Source organism: Gossypium arboreum, chromosome 2 (genome assembly GCF_025698485.1).
Source record: "Gossypium arboreum isolate Shixiya-1 chromosome 2, ASM2569848v2, whole genome shotgun sequence".
Taxonomy (NCBI): domain Eukaryota; kingdom Viridiplantae; phylum Streptophyta; class Magnoliopsida; order Malvales; family Malvaceae; genus Gossypium; species Gossypium arboreum.
In genome coordinates this window covers 43,086,916-43,100,141 of record NC_069071.1, presented here as the reverse complement: position 1 = coordinate 43,100,141, position 13,226 = coordinate 43,086,916, and the positions used below count along the sequence as shown (strand labels likewise).

General features: G+C 34.3%; 1 pseudogene; it reads right to left on the bottom strand.

The window, feature by feature from the left end:
• Window positions 1-1,271: 1,271 nt before the first annotated feature.
• LOC108464773 (uncharacterized) lies at window positions 1,272-11,322 on the bottom strand (annotated as a pseudogene).
• Window positions 11,323-13,226: the final 1,904 nt, after the last annotated feature.

Here is a 13,226-nt window from a genome sequence, read left to right as displayed (position 1 = left end):
TATATTTCACAAATTTACAAATTTTACCATAAATTTATCACCTTTTTCAATTTAGGTTCCGTTTGTTTGCCAATAAAATATTTTTTGGAAAATGATTTACTTTTCTGGATATAATTTACTTTTCTGGTGTTTGGATGAATCTGTGTAAAATATTTTCTGTTGTTTGACAGATTTCCTGAAAATATTTCATAAAAGTTATTTTAAATGAAACAAATATATTTAAGAATTTATTAGCTTTTCATTGTTTAATTGAGTTTATTATATATATTAATAAATTTATATTGTTCTTGCATGTATTACATGATGCAGCACTCCAATCTAGTAGAAGCCTATCAAGCTTTTTCCTTTTAAGCATGCACCAAAGCCTATATTGCAATCAACAAGCACTCACTCAAAAATGGCTAATCCTACATCTGGAAATACCACCCACAGTTTCAATGATTCTAGTTCTATTAGCCACATCTCAAGAGCTAATCCTTCATTCATTCCAATGAAGGGCACCAAGCTTGCTCAGACCTTAGAGAACACTAATAAGTCCTTAACAATATATACCGGTCCTTAACAATATACACCATATGAACCATATCTGCCAACATCATAAGTATGTAGTGGTTAAGCCCTTTGTTGGCATCACAAAAACTAGGATTCAAACCTTGTAATTGTAATTCCCTTCCCCATTTGTAATATATGAACCATATCTGAACTTATATATAGGAATACAACCCCCTCCATCATATGCCATCTCAATGCATAAATTACACTCCGAAGTTCCTAATAACTAGCAATGTTCACTTGTAGAAGATATGCTTCCTTTGATAGAGAAGCATCCTCTGTTCCTATTATGCTCATACTGAAATAATAGGACCAAGAGACATTAATAACTTCAATGCACAAAGGCCAATTCGACAAGATACAAATAAGTTCTGAGATTATTCAAGAGGATCCCAGTGCAGTTAGCAATTGAAATAAATAGAACTTTGCAGAAATAAACACAAACTGTAGAAATATAATCCAAGTCAATAAGATGAAAATGATTATGATTATTATTAAAAAAGATAGAAACACTAACTACATAATTTACACTGGACTTCAACTAGAAAAACTAGTTAAGGTTTCAGTTACAATACAAGCAAAAGGAGAAAAGTCACAGCTAAATCAACAATACCCTTTTTTTTTGACAATGTATACAAAGAAAATTTGGGCTCAAACTCTAAGTAGTGTACATCCATCAACTTTTTTTTTCCGATTATTTTCTTCTAATTAGTATTCTGTCAATTCTGGACACCTAGGCTATACAATACACTTGCATATTTCTTTGTGGAGCCGTTGAAAAAGTTACCTATCAACTTCCTAAAGGTGCACGAGGTGAGCAAACTTTCGGAACCAACACCGACTCTTTCCACTTCCAACAACTCGACAAGCTTGTTCAAGCCACTACGAAGGCTGTTGCAAAACTTCATCATGTCCTTGATATCGTATACCATGGGGAAATATATCTTGATCAAATCGAAAAACCCAGCTTGACTATTAGGTAAACTTCTGGAAGTCAAAAGCTTAAGCAAGTACTTGAAGTCGTATCCACTATGAAAGGTGACCCAATGGACATCACCATTCAACACAACCCCAGATGACATCAAAAGCTCACCGAACCGCTTCACATCGATACCTTTCTCATTATTCTTCTTGAAATCAATTTCACACTAGCACAATAACTCGATTGAATTACTAGCAAAGATATCTTCGCTTAAATTAAACTCACGAAAAATGAATTGCCAAATGCAAAAGCTATCAGTTCCACAGGTGGGAAGGCTCCCATTCTTATTCGAAAAAGTGAGACCCAATTGGATCAATTTCAAAATATCAATAATATCTTTCAAAGTTTGGAAATTATAATCATTTATATTCTTGAAAGTTCCCACAGGGTGTAGAACCACACCCGAGAACTCAGTATCCATAGCCATATAATTATAAGTATCAACAATTTCACGGATCAAAGCAAACTCTTCCTCAAGATTATCAACTATAGTTAACACATGTTTTTTTTTTCCTTCCTCAAATTGGCTAATGACAAACCAAAGTTGAACATAAAAAAAGACAATACTCTTTCCCCATATCAATTTTTTTCGTTCTTACCTTTGAGAGAGTAAGAAGAACACTATTGCAAAACTGGTGCTTCGATCAACAGGACTTTCAACTGGTTAAAACTTTGTTGATATTTATCAAACCATTCTAACTTAACATCTTTTTGTATTAGAAGTGTCATCAATGTAGCTATCATCGGTGTGGCCAAGCCGTGTGACCCACACGGCCAAGAGACACACCCGTGTCTTAAACTGTGTGGACATTTGAAATGGGGACACACGACCATGTCCCAGCCCATGTAACTCCCTGACTTGGGCCATACGGCCAAGCCACACCCTGTGTGCTAGGCTATGTGAGCATACTGACTTATGCATTTTAAAAGATACAAGGGACACATGGCGGTGTCACCTGGCCGATTGTCATACACGGCTGAGACACATGTTTGTGTCTCTGCCCGTGTAGATGAAAATAGACCATTTTCCAAGCGACATTTCTCACCCAATTTGACACCAACCTAACTCAACATTTTTGCACATCAACAAGCCATAATAAGGCATTCAAAACAAGCCAAAATCAAGTCTTAGACAAGAAATATCACCACATACAACCAATATGCCCTTAGGCACCGCAAATGACAACTTAAAAACATCTCAACCAAGTATCGAAACTTACCTAAATGACCAAATACATATATGCATATTCAAGCCACATTTTACTTTCTTTCATTCTACCATATCAAACACATATCAATCATGATAAGCCCACATATATACACATCAAATATACCAAACACAAGCCATTTAAGTGTCTAATCTCAACAAAAAACTTCTATGCCAACATTGGCCAAATTAACCTATACATGCCATTATAACCGGAACTAATTTACTGAAAGCACCAAAAGAGCCAATGGATAGTGTGATATAGCTCCAACAAGTTTTTGAACTGAACGAGCTTCCAAATTACTATAAAATATGGAAAAATAGCACAGAGTAAGCATTTAAGCTTAGTAAGTTTGTATAACACAGGATTTAACTTACCATTATCCATAACATAGGTAAGTAAACATAGCATATGTCAACCAATTTGGCCAAAAGCCTAAACACATGATCACCAACATATTAGCCATGAAATCACATATAAGATCCAAACACATGGATGGATTCATCAAGTAATCACATTTCTAGTTTTTCATGTAAATACTAGTAATAGTTCATATCGAACTCATATAATCTCGTAACAGAATTGTGCCCATTGAACCATTAATAATATTGTTGGATACACGGGTAGTACACGAAGTGTAATGAACTGTAATCCATCAATTCATGTACATGTATGCTTATACGAGCTGTAAACGGTAAGCTTCTCCGAGCTGAATAACGGGAAGCTCATGCGAGTGAGTATCGAGGAAGCTCATAAGAGCTGAAATCGGTGACTTTAATGACATGTCATTTGTATCCTATGGATTCCTAAAGTTCAAACGGGGCTCGATAATTGTCAAGTATACAATCAGTATTTATTCATGGCAATTATACAATTCAGAAAAAAATAATTCAATTAAAAACATATAAATGTACAATTTAATTACACGAACTTACCTTGACAAGTGTACATAGATACGAAGGCGACTAATCAGATATTTTCTCTTTGCCTCGATCTAACTTTGTAGGAGCGCTGACAGGATCTATATGAATGAATTTAACTCATTTCAATATAATTTTCATTCAAATAAATCCAACATGGAATTTTGGAAAAATTTACCATTTTGCCCTGTACTTTTAATTTCTTTGTAATTTAATCCCTAGGCTTAAAAAATGAATTTCATGCAATTTAATCCTTATCCAAGCCTAGCTGATTCTTATACATATTAATAAAAGCCCATATATTTCTCAAATTTACAAATTTTACCATAAATTTATCACCTTTTTAAAACTTAGCCACTAATTGATAATTTCACTAAAAATCTCTTTGCAAAAGTTGTTTATCTAACAACAACCATTCATTTTCTATCATCAAACTTCAAAAATCAAACATGTTCATTAGTATCAAAACTCTAATACTTTATTAGTTTTGTAAATTAATCCCCCAGTTAGCTAGATTAAGATACTACGATCCCGAAAACATAGAAATCATAAAAAATGGGATAAAAATACATATCTAATTGAGCAAAATAAGCTTGCCCAAATTCAAGCTTCCATGGCTAGGTTTTTTCTTTTTAATTTTTTGGTGAAAGATGATAATAGTTTATTTTATTTTATTTATTATAACTTTAATCACTAATTTCCAAAATTAACCTTAATAATTTATTCAATTTTCAATTATGACTACTCATGCTTAACCACTAATCAACCTTAATGGCTAACTACTATATAAGGACCTCCAATTTAAAATTCTATAGCTATTTAATACCTTTAGCTATTAGAACACAACCTTTGCACTTTATGTAATTTAGTCGTTTTTATCAAATTAGACATGTAAACGGTAAAATTTCTTAACAAAACTTTTATACGATATTTCTATCATACTGTAGACCATAAAATAATATTAAACTAAATTTTTTACTTTGGATTTGTTGCTCCGAAACCATTGTTCTAATTTCACTAAAAATTGGTTGTTACACAGATACTGACGTTTCATCAACTTTTCTGACACCCAGGTGGCTTCCTCAATTTTATGGTTTTGCCACAAAACATTCACCAATGGAACCGTCTTATTGCGTAGCACCATAACTTATCAAGCTAGGATCAGAACCAGTTCCTCTTCATATGAAAGATCAGATTGAACCTTGATCTCCTCAACTGGAAAAACATGAGAAGGATAGGATCTATACTTTCGTAACATGGAAACATGGGAAACGTCTTGAATACACTCTAGCTCAAGCGACAACAACAAATGATAAGCAACAGGTCCAATCTGCTCGGCAACCTCATAAGGGCCAATGAACCTTGGACTAAGCTTACCCTTCTACTCGAACCTCAAAACTTTCTTCGATAACCAAACCTTCAGAAACACCTTATTACCAACTTGATACTTGTTGTCTCGACGTCTCAGGTCAACATAGTACTTCTGTCGATCAGAAGCAACCTTCAACTACTCACAAATAAGTATCGCCTTATCCTCAATCTCCCGAACCAACTCAGACACAAATTCCACTTCTCTTCTATATTGGACCAATAAAAAGGAGTCTTACACCTTCGATCATACAAAGTCTCAAATGGTGCCATCTGAATACTCTTCTGATAGCTATTATTATACACAAACTAGACCAATGGCAAGTGACGATCCCAATTACCTTATAAGTTGATAACACAACTACGAAGCATGTACTCAAGAATCTGGATCACCCCCTCTAACTGACCATCAGACTGCGGATGATAAGCTGAAATGAAATGAAGCTTCGATCCTAAAGCCTCATGCAACGCCTTCCAGAATCTCGAAGTAAACAGTGGATCTCAATCTGATATGATCGAAATAGGAACTCCATGAAGACGAACAATCTTTCAGATGTAGAGCTCAGCTAACTGATGTAGACTAAAAGTCGTACAAATTGGCAGAAAATGTGAAGACTTCGTAAATCTATCCACAATCACCTAGATCGACTCCTTACGTATCAGAGTCAAAGGTAAACCCGAGACAAAGTCAATTGTAATTCTCTCCCATTTTCACTCTAGAATCTGAATAGGCTGAAGCAAACCCGATGGACGCTGATGTTCGGCTTTCACTTATGACAAACCAAACAACCTATAATAAATTTGGCAACATCCTTCTTCGACTCAGGCCACCAGTACAGAACTCGAAGGTCCTAATACATCTTATTCCCACCTGATGCATAGTGAAAGGACTATTATGATAAGCGTCTGTAAGAATCAAAGGCCTCAGATCCTCGTCCTCCAGAACACAAAAGCGACCTCAAAAACACAGAACACTATCAGAGTTGAGATCAAAATCCCCTTGAACACCTGACTCAATCAGACGAATTCGACGAGCCAAACTCTCATCAGAAGCCTGAAACTTATGAATCTGTTGCAAAAGAACTGGGCTCTCCTGAAGTTCAACAAACAGACTCCCATCATCAGAGGCAGACAACATTGTAAATATAGTCCTCAAATTAACCAAAGACTTGCGACTCAAAGCATCTGCAATAGGTTCGCCATCCCCGGGTGGTACTGGATCACACAATCATAATCTTTTAGCAACTCGATTGAGCGCCTTTGTCTCAAGTTCAACTCCTTCTGGGTTATGACATACTTAAGACTATTGTGATTGATGTATATCATACACCTCTCATCGTACAGATGGTGATGCTAAATCTTGAGCACGAAGACTACGGTAGCTAACTCTAGATCATGAGTAAGACAGTTACACTCATGCGGCCTCAACTACCTTGACGCATAAGCAACTACCCTACCCTCCTACATCAACACACAACCCAATCCCTTATAAAAAGCATCCTTGTAGACCGTATACTCGGCTGTGTCACCAGAGACATTTCGGTCAAAATTGACTTTAGCTTATTAAAACACTTTTGATCAATCCACTCAAAGGAAGTGTTCTTCTCAAGCAACTTCGTCAAAAGAGCAGCAATGCTTGAAAACCCTTCGACAAAGTGACGGTAATAACCAGCTAACCTCAAGAAACTTCTGACCTCAGAAATAGTTCTTGGCGGCTTACAAGTTGTCTTTTGGCTATTCCCATGCACATTAAGTGCCACTGTCTAACAAAAGGAGATGAATTTGTCTTTTGAATATTTCTTCATCCTCAAGCGTCCATGAATTTTGTCCCAACACATTAATGGAAACCACTATTTTCATTTTCAAGGTGCATGGATGGCTAAGATCATGTATTTGAGTTTAAGAAGGCATTTATTCCATGTATTTCACATTAAGGCTGAATCCTTAGCATACCTTGTCCTATAAATATTCAGTCATTAAGTTGTAATGAGATTAGAATTTGTTGATTAATATATTGTGAGTTTAAACTCTTTCTTATTTTCATAACTTCACCGAACTCATCAAGAACTTGCCTTCTTATGGCATTCACAACTGATATTATCACTTCCCTTGTCAACCATTTGAAAAGTGTGGTGATCAAACTTATATCGTTCGTTCCTATCTCATATAGATAGTGGGTCCCGATCTTCATTAAAACCCAAACTTATTAAACTTAGCTTTTGCTTTGTAGGAATTGGGTCACATTATTATATAGTGTTGGTTCATTTCTAGGTTGATTTTCATTTTATAAGTTATATCATTTCTATCCTTTTATGTCGTTACCCTTATAAAATTCCAAGTCCTTAAAATTTCCTATTTCTCGTAAAAGTACCTATTTAGATGATCAGGAATTCAAATCATGAATCAAGTTACAAACTCATAATCGGGTTCACGTCACAAAAAATAAAAGAAAAGCAAGCCTCAGATGAAGAGTTTGAGAAGAGAGTTCACCAAGTGGAGCAAGGAGTGTGAGGGGACTTTACACTAAATGAAGAAGGAGTACTCTATTTTCATGGAAGATTTTGCATAATGAAAGATACGGAGTTTCAACAAGTTATCCTCAATGAATCCCACAACAGTCCTTATGTAATCCACCCATGAATTAAAAGGATACATCATGACCGCTGTGAACTGTTATAGACTGTAACACCCCTAACCAGTATCCGTGCCGGAAAGGGGTTACGAGACATTACTAGACAAAAGCATAGATCTGAATATTTCCATATTAATTCAAAGTCTAAATTACATCCAAGCTTATAATTTAACCTAATATAAAATCATATGTTTATTATCAATCACCATATAGTTTAAGTAAAATTTAATTTGAAGATATATATATATATCTAGAACAAATCATTGCACATACAGTAATTTATAACGAATCAATAATTTCCTTCGAACACTTGGCCTATTTATTTTTCATATATATATATATATTTACGAGTCATGCAAATATTCAAGTAAATTATCCATTAAAATAAAATTTTATTACCAACCCTTTTTTATTCATAAAAGTGTACAACATTAATGTGTTGGTCTATAGGTAATTTATTTGTACTATCAAATAATATATAAATTCTCAACAAATTTCACTACCATTCACGCCTTATTATATAAGCATCAACCACAACATTAGTACATGTATTAATTATAATGAGTAACATGTGAAAAATCCCAACTATTTTATCATGACCAATTACCAAGCCAAAGTATAACCTACCTTACTTTTATGTAGCATCCAATGAAAAACATATATCCCATTACAATCTTATATACTCAATACACTTTCAAAGCAACACAAATCTGATCAACATTCTATATGGCATCATAATCTTTTTTAACTTAAATCATAGCTTAATCAAAGCCGAATGCAAGCCAAAGATTTTAACCATTCTTTAATACATGAAATACTTACTCCATTCGTCAAACATATCATTAATATAATTCAAAAGCATACACCGAATCTGTCACAGGCAATTATATGCACTATCAACATATCATACCATTTTCGGACCTATCAATGAAGTATGTATATAGTAAGTGTAACTTACCTACAATTTAATCACACTTAAAATAATATGATTACCATGCATGTGACTAAATCTTATTCATGAAATATATAATATATATAATCTTATTCATGAAACATATAATATATATCAATACTCAGGTTCGATGATTACCTAACCAAGCACATAAATCGAATATATCCTTTTATTATTAAATCAAGACCATTTCACCTATACCAATGTCATAGTCGTGGCAAGTAAACATGCTATGAAAAGAAAATTACACAATGTCATTGCAACACCCATTTTTTAAACATACAACAATTAACACATATAATATATTTATCATGCCATGCAACATCATAACTAAAACACATTCGACCACAACCGAAACATAACTAAGATTAAACCTAAGGATTTAGCCATTTTTGTATGGCTTTTTAATACACGCATTCATAAAATAAATCCAACATTTCAAAATATAAGCCAGCCTATACATGCCATAATTTAAGCTTGACTTATAAAGGTACCAAATTAGTTGGTAGTGTGATGAGCTTGGCTGACAGTCCCCGAGCTTGCAGCTTGACTTCTAAATCTATAAAACAAAAACAACATACACAGTAAGCTATGATAGCTTAGTAAGCTATAAGCAAATAAAATATCAGTAATATAATCAACCATTTTAACTAGTCGAATTTTATTAACACTTCTATGCTGGACCTCAAACCCATATTATGTATAATTAACACATTTTCACGGACATTTTATATATCTAAGCCGAATACACACATAATCATTTAACATATTATATCCAACTTTCAAACTCAATAGACTTACTGAACCATTCAGCTATTTATTTTTATATATAAACCTATGATTCATTAAATAACATCACATGTATACTTGTTTCTTATATGGTCGAATATATCATCTCATATTATTCGTTCATAAGCCAAATACATATACCAAATGCACAAATTCTTCATTAACATTACACATGATTTATAACAAAAATCCATAGTATTTTCATACCTTAGCCAAAGTAGATATCAAGTTGTTTCATACCTAGCCATTTAACTCGTAATACACATCCGTACACAATTTTCCTTTGCCCGATGAACCATTTGAAATCGGATAGGACACTCTAATTATCACATATATAGTACAATGCCAACGTCCCAGACGTGGTCTTACAAGTAGCTACATATCGATGCCACTGTCTCATATAGGGTCTTACTCGTAAACACATATCAGAATCACATTTCGATGCCATGGACTTACTCACCCACATATCGGAATCCTATGTCATAACATATGTATCCTAACTAATCCTAAGGTTCATACGGGACTTCTGAACTTGCAACTTGATCGAAATGAGTTCAGAAAGAAAGAAATCAAACCAATCCATATTCGGCTATATCAAATACAAATTTAAACATTTCATAACAGCATGTATATTTAATATTCAACTACAATTAAACACGTCTATTTGCTTATAAACTTACCTCGAATGTCGTAAAACAGGACGGGGCTGCTAATCGACAACTTTCGTTTTTCCCTGGTCCAGATCTGATTTCTTTAGTTCTTGATCTAAACACATTCAAATTAAGCTCATTCAAACATATTTTCATTCAATTTAGTCCAAAAATACATAAATGGGAAAATTACCATTTTACCCCTAACATTTACAATTTTTACAATTTAGTCCCTATTGCACAAAACACAAAATATGCAAAATTTCAGGGTACACATGTTTGGCTGAATATTCCTAGTGTTCATACAAGCCCAAATATTTCATTTATTTCACATTTTAGACCATCAATTTTTTTTTTTTGCAATTAAGTCCTAATTACTCAAAATCATTAAAAACTCCAATACAAAATATGTTAATCTAAAACATATCTTTCATTTATCATCATCAAACAACAAAAATCAAAAGTTATCAACAATGGTACAACTCAAAATATTCATCAAAATAAAAAATTCAAGCATGGGTTTTGTAGTACTCAAAGAAACGATATCAAAAACGTAGAAATTATCAAAAACCGACAAAGAACGAACCTTGATTTTTGCTTGGAAGATGGCCGAACCTAGTCTTGTGTTCTTTCTTTTTCTTTTTGTTTAAATTCAGTGCAAGAAAGAATGAAAAACATAGTTTATTTTATGATATTATATTATATATATGCTTTAATAATTAACTTACTTTTATAAACTAAATAATTTAATATTAAAAACTACATATTATAAGTATTTAACCGTCCCACTAATATCTTTATAGGTTATTTACAACATAAATCCCTCATCCTTAAAAGCCACTAACAATTCGGCCCTTTATAAATGAAATTACCAAAATTTTAATTTACGCGATTAAGTCCTTTTATTTAATCGGACACCTAAATGATGAAATTAATTCATCAAAATTTCATAGATATAAATTCACACAAAATAAACACAGAAAATAATTTTAAAATATTTTTTCGGCTCAGATTCGTGGTCCCAAAACCTCCGTTCCATTACGGTCTAAATCAGGCTGTTACAACTCTCCCCCCTTAGTGATTTTCATCCTCGAAAACCTTACCAGTGAATAGGTTCGGATAGTGTTCTCTCATTGCAACTTCTGATTCCCATGTTGCTTCCTCAACACCGTGCTTATGCCACAATACTTCAACTAACAAAATCTTCTTATTCCGCAACTCTTTAACCTCACGGGTCAAAATGCGGATTGGTTCCTCTTCGTAGGTCATGTTAGGCTAAATTTCAATCTCAGACGGGCTAATCAAATGTGAAGGATCAGATCGATACCTCCGGAGCATTGAAACGTGAAATACATTGTGGATCTTTTCTAACTCAGGTGGCAATGATAGTCTGTAAGCAACGGGCCCGATACGCTCTATAACCTCATATGGCCCAATAAATCTCAGACTCAATTTGCCTTTACGACCGAATCTGAGTATTTTCTTCCACGGTGAGACTTTCAAGAAGACTTTGTCTTTGGTCTGAAACTCTATAACCTTACGTTTCCAATCCGCATAATACTTTTGACGATCTGGCGCTGCTTTTAGACTTTCACAAATCACTTTCACTTTCTACTCAGTCTCTTTGATCAAGTCAACCTCATGTATCTTATTTTCACCGAGCTCAGTCCAGTACAATGGCGTATGACATTTATGAATGTACAAAACCTCATAAGGTGCCATTTTGAAGCTCGATTGGTAGCTATTATTATATGTGAATTCAATCAGAGGTAAGTATTGTTCCCACGTACCTTCAAACTCGAGAATGCAACATCTTAACATATCCTCAAGTATCTAAGTGATTCACTCAGACTGGCCATCTATTTGTGGATAGAAAGCAGTGTTGAAATGTAATTTCGTACCTAGTGCATCTTGTAATTTCTTCCAAAACCGCGATGTAAACCTCAGGTCTCTATCTGAAATAATAGATAGAGGTACACCATGTAGTCTCACAATCTGAGAAACATATAATTCAACCAGCTTATCAAGTCAATAGTTTGTACGTATCAGAACAAAATGAGCCGACTTAGTCAATCTATCAACAACAATCCAGATTGCATCTTTCTTGCTCGGTGTCAACGGTAAACCAGATACAAAATCCATCGTGACTCTATCTCACTTCCATTCTGGTATCATAATCGCTGAAGTAACCCTGAAGGTACCTGATGCTCGACTTTCACTTGTTGACAGACTAAACATTTTGCAACAAAGTCAGAGATGTCTCGTTTCATACCATGCCACCAGTAAAGCTGTTTCAAATCATTATACATCTTCATACTACCTGGATGAACAAATAACTGACTACTATGAGCTTCATTCAAAATCATCTGAATCAACTCTAAATTCCTTGGAATGCACATTCAGTCTCTAAATCTTAGACAGTCATCAGCATCAACTCTGAATTCTGAGTTAATATCTGTCTCACACTGAACTTGTTTTGCAATCAATTCATTATCAACCTTCTGGGCATCACATATTTGTTGAACGAATAACGATCTTGCTTTCAATTCAGTTACTATCGAACCATTCTTAGACATAGTCATATGTGCATTCATTGCACGCAAAGCAAATAGTGATTTTCAGGTTAAAGCATCAGCAACAACGTTAGCCTTTCCTGGGTGATAGTCAATCACAAGCTCGTAGTCTTTTAACAGTTCTAACCATCGGTGTTGTCTCAAATTCAGATCTTTCTGAGTCATCAAGTATTTTAGGCTTTTATGATCAAAATAAACATGGCATTTCACACCAAACAGGTAATGATGCCAAATTTTTAATGCGAACACAATAGCTGCCAATTCTAGGTCATGTGTCAGATCGTTTCTTTCATGTGGCTTTAACTGTCTCGAGGCATAAGCTATCACTTTGCCTTCATGTATCAAAACACAGCCCAAACCGTTTAATGATGAATCACTATAAATAACAAATTCTTTACCTGATTCTGGTTGAACTAGTACTAGAGCTTCGGTCAAAAGGGCTTTAATTGATCAAAGCTTTTCTGGCACTTTTCTGACCACTTAAACTTAACATCTTTCTGCAATAGCTTTGTCATCGGGGCTACAATCATAGAGAAACCTTTCACGAACCTTCTATAGTAACCAAAAAGTCCCAGAAAGCCTCGAACTTCAGAAACATTC